At 43.1% G+C, this 12,193-nt stretch overlaps 1 protein-coding gene across 1 annotated transcript in view; it reads left to right on the top strand.

The window, feature by feature from the left end:
* LOC109639965 (exostosin-1) overlaps nucleotides 1–12,193 on the top strand; it is a 135,262-nt gene that overhangs the window by 83,135 nt on the left and 39,934 nt on the right. The gene's annotated exons all lie outside the window — the stretch shown is intronic.

The following is a 12,193-nucleotide window of genomic DNA, read 5'->3' on the forward strand; positions in this document are numbered from 1 at the left end:
TTCGTGTTTCTTTTTACCAAGGTTTGTTCTGTTACGACGATGAGTCATTACATACAACTCTTTTAGCACTTGTTTGTTTTTGTCCAGGTTGTGTGTTTGCGTACATGTGTGAATGTATGTATGTGTGTTTCTTGTGGTGCAAAGACTTTGCTGTATCAGTGTTTACAGCTTGATTGTTATCGTATCACTTCCTCACGCTCTGTTTCCTCTTCTCCGGACTGCTTACGAGAACTAACAGTGCGAAAGTTCAAAGTCATACATCGCAATCAAGGAAGGGGTCGTTGAGTTCTCTTCTATTCAAACTAATTCCATTTAAGGACATTATTTATTTCAAGTAAATGTCCTCACATTGGCGGTAATTGTCCTGGAGTTTCCACTTTTCTGTCCTTTCTGCCCGTTGTCCTGTACTTTCTAGAATGTCAGTCAAGCATTGTGAGAAATGTTCAAGTATACTTTTCTCATTTTCTCAATTTTTAAATGTTTTTCTTTGCTTTTAATACATTTCTTTGCATTTACACTGTCATCAATCATCAAACCCCACTTAGGACGTTGTGGTTTGATCCTTGCGTCCACAGTTAGACGTTTGCACAGAGAAACTCAAGTCCTGCTCATTTACCTATGTGAAATGTCTGCCTGCCCTGAGCGGTCATGTACGGCATAGAGAAACATGCACACTGCTGTAGCATCGAGTATTCAGTGTGAATGTGTGTATATTGAATCACAAGTGGATGTTCTTCGGTCACCTCAGGATGAAACAAATGCTGTAACTCAGCAAAATACGTAGAAGGAGGACATTGTCTCCTGGCTGCGGTGTTGCACTTCTGATCACCTTTTACTGAACTGAGGGGTCGATAATTGCGATCGCAGGAACATGTTCGATTAACGTTTTAACAACCAGGGTCATGCTGACTTCTGCAGAGGATGGTAAAAACCGTGACATCTCCCGGGGCCTCTGATGGTCAGTCCTGTCAGGTGTGTTTGTGAGGGACAGACAGTTTGGCATCGAGAGGCTTTTCCACGAAGCCACAGCACAAAATATGTGAAATGTTTGTCAGTTCATTATGAAACCATGTGAACAGTGACGGGCCGCTACAGTTGAGCTAATAAGACACTGATCCCTACACAGCCTGACTCCATGTAGGTGTCTAACCTGTTCCCAGTCGTGTTACACTGAAACATACAAGTTTTTTTTTTGGATTGGAAAACGCCAAGAAACAGGCTCCTCAGGATGATCCTGACAAACCAACAGACGATGAGGGCCCGCGGGCCGAGGGTTTGTGTTTGATCCGAGCGTAAGCCTCTCTCTGCTGGCTCAGAGGAGTCGGTTCACCGCATCGCTAAGAATCTCAGAAGGACCCAAACTCACAGCATCAGCTAAAAAACACATGTACTGAACCGTCTTCAGTTCTCTGCTCTCCGTGTTGTTCTTTAATCCTTCTGTCCCTGGAACAAGAAATGTCGACTTCACACGAGGTGAAATGTTCTGCTAGTTAACTTCTGTGAAAGCTGCAAACGTGTTCCTCAGAGTCCTTCCTGTTTTTTAAGTGGGGGGTTATAACACTCTTCACGAGAAGTTCGCTGGAACTGGAAAAAAAACAACAACATCATGGCCACAAACTGTTGTGTAATCAGTTGTGCATACAAATGAGTATTTTCAACATGAAGCAGTACTTTTAAAAAGCTGCAAGACAATATCTTCATTAATCAGATAGTGTCCAAGATATTTTGCTCATTTATATTTATACTAGTAATGCAGCTCTGTGTACTCGGACCACTTTGTTTGGATTGATGCAAACGTACTTGAGTGACATTGGTGCTTATAATCCGTTGGGAAAACACTTCTACGTGCTGATACTCATCAAAACTTCAAAAACATCATTTTTGTATCTGATTACCAACCGGACTCTCCTCTGTTTTGTTCATTTTCAACACAATAATTACAAATTCAAGCAGTTGCCAGGTTTTGGCTTCACCACAGCAGAAGCACGAAAGTAGCTGCAGTCACAACCATGTGTCCGGTGGCTTTTCTCCTAATAATGAGACTCATTAGTAGTTATCTACAATTCATTTTCTTTGTCCTTTGTGGACATGATCAGTGTCACCGGTGTCATACTGAGACATTGGACCAGGAAGGATCCAGTTGGAGCCTTCATTTGTTTGCAGGACGCATTTAAAGGCTCCTTGGAGATGGGACAGCCTGGTCACGCCGCTGTGATGCAGTAAGTCCCTCGAAGGATGCGTCCCATGAATTTAGACATAGCTTTGGTGAATCAGAGCCTGTCTCTCAAACATGTAGACCTGGAAAAGACTATTCCAAAAGACAATTTCTCGCTGTCACCAAAAGAAAGATTTTCAAAGTTATTATCTTTATTATGGCCAACTGTTTCATAGTGTTGTACTAAACACACACTCCTGAGCTCTCGTCCTTTCATCACTGATGGAGCAGCCACTGTCGGGGTTTTCAGAGTCCGGACGCCACTCACTGGTTATTGAATAATGACCCTGTGAGACCCGGCTTCAGCCTAATCCCCTCTTGAAAGCTGTCCGTCCTCTAATTCAGTCCCTCTTTAAACCCTCGCTGGAGACAGACGAGTGGCACAAAACACACACACACTCACAACATGACTGGAACTGAATAATGACTTCATGAAATGAGGATGTAATATTTGAACCTGGTATTTTACTGCGGCAGGTCTTTGATCACCACCGAGGAGTGTTTTCACCCCTGTCGTCTGTTTGTAAGCAAGATTACACAAAAGTACTGGATGGATTACTACGAAAAATAAAACACAGACACAACCAAATCTAAAGAACTTGAATCAAGGAAATAAAAAAAATATCTTTTATGTATAATGGCTAAATATCCCCAGTTCCCCTCCTTCTGTTCCAGTTTTCTTTCTCTTGATTTTTTACTTTTGTGTGTTGCCACAGTAGAAACTTAAGACAAATCAGCTCTCAGGAAACAACGTGCACAGTAAAACCTTCTCAGGAACAAACACAACTTCAACAAGCAAAAGGAGAAAACATTCACGTATATTTATATATAAAAATACACAGTATAAGTACATTTATCTACGTGTATGTCAGTGGTATATGTGTCTTCAACAGTTTTGATGAGCTGCCAGGCCACGGACAGCCACTGAGATCCAACAGAAACACAAATACGAGACATGTTTGATGCTTCGTGTGAAAGTTTCTTCTCTTTATTCTGTCACTTGCTACAACGTGGGACAGAGAGAGTGAGCCTGGATTTGTTTCTTTATTTCAAATGGGGTCACACAAACAAGTGTTATTTTGTTTATGACTATACCGTCACTGTCAAGATTCACACACAGGAGGGATTCTGTTGTCTTTAAAATGTTTGACATCGATACTGGAGACGATATCAAAGTTCTGTCAAACATGAGAGAACAACAATCCTCCCCCCGGTAAGTGCGTATTTATTTTTGTCAGGGCCGCAGAGTCAAACATGTACACATATATATATTCACAAGTTTAATGTGGAGTCATGGCCATGAGACGTATCTTTGCATGGTGTTGTGTATAGGCTCCCCCAAGAGGAGACTATGGGTCATTAGTGCAAAGTCGGGAACAAGAGTGTGTTTTGGTGAAAACAGTAATTTGAAATAAATAGTGTCAAGCGTGGGATCCTCGTGAGGAGGAGCAGCTGTATTCCAGTAAGTGATGTGTGCCTGATGGTGGGTTGAAAACCTGATGGTGGGTTGAAAACCTGATGCTGGGTTGAAGCAGAATTGTTTGTTTTAAAAAAGGGCTTCAGAGTTTGGACATTGTTTTTAGATGAAGGTTGAATAATAGTAAATTGTGCATATGGTTCACATTCAAATGACACATGCAATCCGTCCCTTTTGTCCATTTCTGTTCTGCAATGCTCACGTTTTCTCTTTATCTCCCTGGTGTCGCCTCAGTCTTCATTTATTCTTCATTACTCAGAGCTCTGGTCTCCTTCCAACACTTGCCTGGTTTGTTGTCTTCTGTTTCTTTCTTTGACGACTTATGACCATTTCCAAAATAAAAGAAAAAAAAAAACTTTGAAAACACTCTTTCCAGTGACGACATCAGTGTCGGAGTCAGAGAATCATTTCTTGGAAATAAGGAGAGCTGAAATGAGGCGGGAGGCAGGAGGAATGGATTCTCAACGCTGCCAAGCAAACCCACTGCCTGCTCCTCAGGCTTCTGATATACAGCTCCAACTAACACACACACACACACACACACACACACACACACACACACACACACACACACACACACACTGAGGCTCTACCTCATCATTGCCACAGAGCATGGAAGATGAAAAACCCATGAGTGTACGCATTTTGATTCTTAAATCAACATTGTTTTGATTTTGGTTTTGCTACAGCAGAGCGTGAAGCAGCTTATTATCTGCTTCATTACTGGCAGGAGGACAGGGACGTGTGTGTGTGTGTGTGAGTGTGTGTTAATTTATCTATGTGTGTTTGTGTGCGTGCCAGAAAGTTAACCAAGCCCGTCCCCCTGGTCTTTCAGAAACTCGTGCAGTTTTCAGTTTGTAGACGTGGATGTGAAAACATTTTATATCAAGTAAACAAAGCAATAGATGCACTGAGATTAATTTTCTGGCTTCTACAGACACATGAGCTGCTACTAGATGAGACACAATATTAAGTTACAGAACCATATTTCCATCTCTCCATCAAAGGGAGTCTATCAGAGATGATGCAGCCTGCTGGTAACAGTGCACATGCAACTCCCTGAACAATGTCTTACCTTCATTTACCTTTAAATGAAACATTGGCTCATATACTATATGTTTAATAAACATTTCATCGTCAAGAGCACATCCCTTCATTGCAGCATGTTTGTATATTGTGTGTTTTTGTCCATAGTAATTCTTTTCTGTGCACAGTTAACCAGATCATTGTTTTTAATGCAAATGGAACCAATGATAACATGTTATAGACTGAAGCAACAAATACATTATACTTTCAAACAACGAATTAAACCAAACTTATGAGAAAAACATGAACAAACACTCAACATCGAGATCTTCCTGAAGTGACAGAAACCAACTTTAATACAAATCTACTTTACTGTGACTTTACAGTTTGCATCATGTGCCGTCTGCTGCTGCTACCAGCCACCAGGGGGCAATTGAGAAGTAAGGGTTACCTTTTGAGAAGTGATTTCATTGAACCGTCTTTTTTGACTTGTGTCACCTCAGGTTACCTCCCAAAAATGAAGCGCTGCCTCACCCTGGCACAAATCTTGAGTCCCATCTTCCGATGAAATAAACGTTGGGCTCCGCAGCATCGATCCTGAGCGACGTGTCCGCGTGGGAATGACGGTTGGACTCCGTGTTGTTAAACCGTCTGCACTTGTTTGGGTGTGTGAGCGACAGAGAGACGAATGAAGGGCCCCACATGACTTCACTAAGAGGTTTCCTGTCTGAACTCGAGCGCTCAGAGGTCTGCTGCGGCAGATAGCACCGCTGCCTTTGTTCGCATTACAACCCTAATTAGGCAGAGCATTGTGTGTGAGAAATACGAGAGCGGCTCCTCTCCTGCGCTTAAATGAGTGTGTGCGTGGCGCTGGCGTGTGACTGGGATACAGAGAGTGACAGCTGAGCGCTGCCACCAGCACGCTCCGCTTGTCTCCTTGTTTCACTTCAGGCCAGCTGAGCGAACCGCTGGCAGCCGAGCAAATGAACACACTGACGCACACACACACACACACACACACACACACATTCTTGAACTCCAGAAAATCCTCACTGGTGTCATTCTTAAGTATCCGTATTAAATAATAAATCGTATCAAATCTAAATACAGGTTTTAAGCCTCAGGAAATGAGGTTGGGCCTAAATTTGTACCTTTTTTTTTTTTTCACAAAAACACAAATGTGTTTTTACATAAAAAGTATATAAAAGACTTTAAAATACTGCTTATCATGAACTGGAGACTAAAAACCAAATGATCCTGGAAACAGGTGCGTACATTTTCAGTAAAACATTTTCACCGTGAGGACACGGGGACATTTCCCACTGAGTGCAGTCGATTCGCAGCTGCAGGGAACATCGGCGCAGGTTTTCATGGGAAATTTAAAAAAAAAACAGAGCGAGCTTCTTGTAAATGTGATGCAGGCAGACTGATTTCCGTTTGCCACCGAGTTTGCAGAGGATGTGATTCTCTCCCCGTGTTTCCCTGGGGCAGCGTCACTGTTGAGGCTGCAGGCAGCACGAGCAGGCCACCAACAACTGTGTGTGTGTGTGTGTGTGTGTGTGTGTGTGTGTGTGTGTGTGTGTGTGTGTTCTACTGTTGGAATATTAAAGCTCTTCCCTGGTGAATGACATATCAAAGACCAGAGTCTGCCAGCGAAGCTTGTGGCACATGCACCCCACCCCCACACACGTGCACACACACACACACACACACACACACACACACCCCGACAGTATATATGTATTTATCTACAAGTCAAAGTCTGCATATAGCATGATGCTGCCCTGGGCAAGATGATGTAATTATGATGTTTTACTCAACGGTAAATACTCCAGTGCTGCGCTGCCAGCTCGGCCTGCGGCTCATGCTGTTTTCAGCCTGAAGCTAAACATGCAGCTACACCACCTGGATGTTCAGCGGGCGCTGCAGGTGAACAAATCGTCTGGACTTAAAACCCCGGTGTGAGACATTTGAAATTCACCCAGACCCTCCCCCGCTCGGTTTCGTCCCTTAATTGTGCAGATTCGGTTACAGGAACCGCAGGACATCAGAGAAACGGTGTCGTTCCCACAGAGTGTTGTTTTTCGGTGATGCTGTAATGAAAGTTAATGACGCTGGACGTATTTTAGCACTCGTCCCTTCACTTCATTTTCTGACCCGAGCGACACAGACTGTGTTTGCTGCTGTTTCGCCGACACGTAAACATTTTCATGCACATTTGCAGACTTGTAGCTGCAGCTCCTTCCATCTTTGGTTTTTATTTTTTTATATGTTGAGTCCCTGGTTGAACTTCACACCCTGAGTCTCTGGTTTATTTTGAGCTCGTGACTGCAGCCTCACATCTGTCACTCCATACGTCGCTGACATGATTCTTCAGTAGGTGACTGGTTGTCGTTGGGACATCAGTTGCAAAGTTCACACATGCACAAACCACGTGCGTTTTGACTGAAGCATGGGTGCCAGCTCATATTGTCTATCGAGCTTGTGTCACGTTCACTTTAACATGTTGAGTGGAAGAAAACCTTTTTTATTTCTATTGAAACGATTTAATAAATCTGACTGGCCCTCCTCCTACAAAGTGCATAAAGAAGTGGAACCACAGACAACACTTTACATTCTCTTGTGGATGAATAGAAGCGTCTTTTTTTTTTTGCTAAGTTGTGGCTTAAAATATTTAAGAGCTGGCCGGGTGTGCGTCTCGTTTCTGGAATGAACAAACGCCCTAAGAGATCAGATCCACACTCTTTTAGTTTTTTCCCCCCATCATTGGCAGTGGAAGTTTCTCTTTGGCAGAGCTCACGTATAAATAAGAAAACACAGCACAGTCTGAGCTGACGTCCGTGTAATAAATTGTTTTGTTTTTTGTGCAAATCATGAGCTGAAACTCTTCTTACAGTGGTTTTGTTGAAATAATTGCTGCCAGTGACACTGTGTTAAACTTTCTTTTTGCAGTTGTGGTTCGTGTCAGATTTCATGTCCCAGCACTAAGTGTGTCGTCATGGCTCAGTGGAAGTGTGACTAATGTGCTGTCCCTGACTTTACTCTGTCCCCTTATGCCTCCACAGGATCTCCATTCTTTATCCTCTCCTCTCTGATCTAAAGTCGCCCTCCTCATCCTCTCTCTTCCATCTTCCTCGTTGTTCTTGCATTATGTCCTCATCTGTATTTTAACATTACATCTACTGGTGTGTGACTTCCAGACGTTACACGTGTTTCACAGCATCGTCACATTAGATTATTAACAAATAAAATGACTTTGTCTGAAAGATTTGAGTAAGTAAAGAAGGTTTTTTAATTTAAAATTAAATGTACAACGCAAAGTGAATCGATCTATTGCTGCAAAAAAAGGTTTGTTGTGTTCGGTAGTTGATGTATTATTGAGTTTAATGTAATATAATTGAAAAAAGTGCCGCTTTGTGTTGTAATCAGGACGTCGTTCTTGTGAGCGAGCCTGAGAACACGTCTCTGATACTGTTGATATCAGAGAGAATGTGATGCCAAATTTGGTGGTTGCATCAGGGAGGTGATGCAACAGCCGGCGTTGCGATGGATTTGCCTCACAAAGGCCGACAGCTCACAAGCTGAGTTTGAGCCTGTGTGATCCGCCCGATAGAAATCTGCCAAGAATAAGTTGGTCAGGGATCGATCGATACACAATAGAAGTGTGCGTGGAGTCAACACAGGAGATCTAGCCGGAAGCAGCTATTACTCAAACAATGAATCTGAAGCCTGAGGTGGAGAAGAACGTGATGCAGCTCACAAAGTCACACCAACCGTTCTAAACCGTAACCACGATCCTCCCCTCGCTGAAGTCACAAGTCTCTTCCCACGTCACGTCAGCGGTGGCATCCTATAAAATAAACTGAGGAGACACTGGTGACTGACACGATGTGTCAGACAGTTTCCGTCTGTCTGAGGCGTCGTCGGCTGCTTCATTAATCACTCTGCTGCTGAGCTGTCTGAGGTTCAGGGAAATGTCTTCTGTGAGGTCTGTGAGCGTCCGAAGTGGACTGAACATGAGTCCTGTCCTCACACCGAGAGACGCCGGTTTGGTTTGGATGCAAAAATACAAATACAAAACAATTCATAGAAGCAGGTTCAGTTGGGAAATTATGAGAATTTGGCAAAGAAACAATAACAAACGCTTAGTATCAGATGAATCAACTACATTTCTGGACTTTTCTGCTTTGAAACAAACCTCTCGTGTTTTCATTATCATTTTACGACTGTCACCGTCTCCCGGGCAACAGTGTGGGATTCATGTTTGAAAATCACAGCAGCCGGGGACGTCCACGAAGTGGAGACAAAGCAGTGACTGCTATCTGCCCTACAAAACAATCTAAAGTTTAAATGTATGAAGTGAAGTCGCGTTGTCGTCAAGAAACTTTGTGAGCAATAATTTTTAAGCTGCGTCTCAATTAAGGGCCACGTTTTTTTTCTGAGGCTGCATTTATGAGGCTGCTGTTCCATAATGAAGATTCCATCAAACACTGTCAGGAAATGGGTCCTTCCGTTCCTTAGCAACGGAGGATCCAACCTATTCTAAGATACGAAGCTAGCTAACTAAGCTAACTAGTCATGTGGGCGGAAAAGCTGATTAAGCAACAGGCTGGTGACGCAGATAGGAAATTACCTGCAGACTTGACCGTATCTTTTTGTTTTGGCTCTCGTTGTCTTTGAGTCTTAAATTGGGACGCAAACATTATTTCAACCAAGACACGACTGATTTTTTTTTGGAGGCAGCAAGTCACGGACACAATCTTGTAGCATGTCTTTTAATTTTAGACGGCAAACTTGTTGTCAAAAGGTTGTTTGTTGACACATTAACTATTTACAGAGCAAGGCTTTCATTCATTTGGATTCCTGTTACCGGCCACAAAGTCCAATTTTCTTTTATCTTTATTGAGCTCTGTTGCTTTTGGTGTTTACCACGTCCTGAGAGAAGTATCTGACTCTTTTACTGCTCCAGCGCTCCGTTAAATTCTCCAGCTGGTGACGACCTGTCGGCTGCTTGGTGTCAAGCGGGGAGAGTACTAAATATTCGCTGTGGCCTCAAACCAACGCTGCGTCAACTTGATCTTTTACCTTAAAATTTAAATGTGTTTTTTAGTCGAGTGAAATCCAGGACTCACATAAAATAAAAAAAACAGAAGACAGATGCTTAAAATATTTTGACCCATTTGCCAAAACACTCCGCACACGCTTTCCCGACAGGCGACAGCATAATGCTGGGGTGCAGTTGGATGCATGGAGGAAATGTTCTTGCAGAAACACCCCTCGGTATGATTATAACCTTTCAGCTCATAGATCTTTAAATGATCTTCGCCAGTGATGCTTCCTCGCTGCTGCTGTTCAAAACCTGAAAAGGGCACGAGTGACAAAACTGGCAGCAGCTGACGGCCCCTCAACACCCGTCTTAGCGTGCCGGTGAAATTCCCCATTCTAAATGAAATTGCAGGACACATCTAGATAAATCAAAAACAGTGCGAGGCTGCCGAAGTTCTGCACGGTGAAAAAGCAGCACCTTATTATTTTCCTATTTGCTCCGTGTTATACTGACCTACACTATATAACAGTCGGGTTTAATAAACCAAACCGAAACACAGGCAGGCGGTGATGTCACAGCGTGTGAAATGGATACAGGAGCAGAGTGTGTGTGTGTGTGTGTGTGCAGAGAAACACAAGCACACACATCCGCACTCACTCTTGCCAGAGGAGACAGCTTGGAAACAGCGTGATTTAGGAGCTCGGCCGCTGGCAAACAGGAGTGTTTAGGAGAGAAGGAAACACGGGAAGGAAGGAAAAGAAGGAGTGGTGGACGGAGGACGAGACAACTGGCCCCATCAATTACCCCGTTAAACTGAACAAAGAGCTGCCACAGAACACAGGCTAATTTTAATCAATGGAGACGTGTGGCGTTCGGGACCGGGCAGCAAATTAATCTGCAATCTGCAATTAATCTGCTCCCGAGCACACTCTTTACCCACGAGAGGAAAAAAAAAAGAAAAAGAAACAATGAGATTGAAAGATTCATCCCACATTCAATCACGCCAACATAATTGATCTTTACTGGCTGTAGGTGCTGATGTGATGGTGGAGTAATCATCACGGACACATTACCTCTGATATTCCAAACATATGTTTAGAGGCTGTTTGTTTGAAGGCTACGGATATTTGATTTACGGTCCGAGCCGAGTGTTTGTGTGTGAAGTTTAAGGCCAAGGGTAAGTTTGAGATATTTGGAGGATTGGTTTCATTTCACGTTTTGTGTTGATTCACAACAGAATCTTTGGTAACATGCCAGCGAGGAGAACTTCTTCTTTCTTTAATGAAAAGATGTTCAACTTAAACTTAAACCAAAGATTATTGAGAGCATTTCCTCAGTCGAACCAGAATTTATTAATATTTACCGTTTCAGTCCAAGACAAGAGCGCAGAGGAGGATCTTTGAGAGGTTTAAACGTCAAAGGAGCGAGCAGATCTGTGGCAGAAGGGAAAAGGATCTTAGTGGAGGAACGAGGAAAGATCTCACAGAGAACAGATCAAAGTGGAACAGGAGGAAGAAGATCTGTGAAGATGAGGAGGAAGATTATCTCTAAGAAGGAGCCGGACAATCTGAGGAAAATGCGGAGCAGCTCAGAGGAGACCAATTATCCAGCGTGACAAATGCCGTCCCATAATCCTCATCAGGGTGGACGGATCCTTTTTCAGCCTGTGTCTGTGTTTTAGCAAAGCTGCGTCTCTGATATTCCTGAAAGTGATGACCTGTATTAAACCAGACCTCTTGTGTTGTAATACATTTTACAGATTTACGGCCCCGCTTTCCTCTTGTTAAATTATAGAAGCGATGACTCATTTTAATTACGACGCCCTTTTTTCTTATCCGAGCAAACACGTGTGATTCTTCGTGCACGATGACACATTTAAATACGTCTATTTATTACCGGGCTGTAGTCTCTGACCGCAGCTGAACTCATTGAGGTTTTCATGAGAGGCTTTTCTTGTTCTCATTAACAGAGTCTCGGTTCAAACAGCGTCAACTCCATTTATCATCTTCCTTGTTCCACATCGGGGGGAGATGTGACGCCGCGTGAAACTAAGAAAACAGTCATGAAAGGTCGTAAATGCAAAATATAAAAAGCCAAAATAAGAACAGTGTGCACACTAACTTACATTTTAGGAGTCAGCAACACACCAGATTTAAGGGAACTTAAAAAGGCACTTAAAGGTACAAAGGAATATAAATAGTACAAAAGATCAGTGCAAATAAAGTAAAACATCTCTAATACTTGATTAAACTATGATAGAGAAATATTCCATGTGAAACCCAGAGGATACATTTGCTTGACATTGGCGACCCCGTCTTTTTTTCCTTCAGCAGCAGCGTGAGGTCAGAGTGTGACTGTGAGCGTGTTGCTATGCTAACAGTGGCATTTAGGTCAAAGCGCAGCTGCGGCCATGTTCAGCCTCTCGCGG

This window comes from Paralichthys olivaceus, chromosome 19, assembly GCF_024713975.1.
Source record: "Paralichthys olivaceus isolate ysfri-2021 chromosome 19, ASM2471397v2, whole genome shotgun sequence".
Lineage (NCBI taxonomy): Eukaryota > Metazoa > Chordata > Actinopteri > Pleuronectiformes > Paralichthyidae > Paralichthys > Paralichthys olivaceus.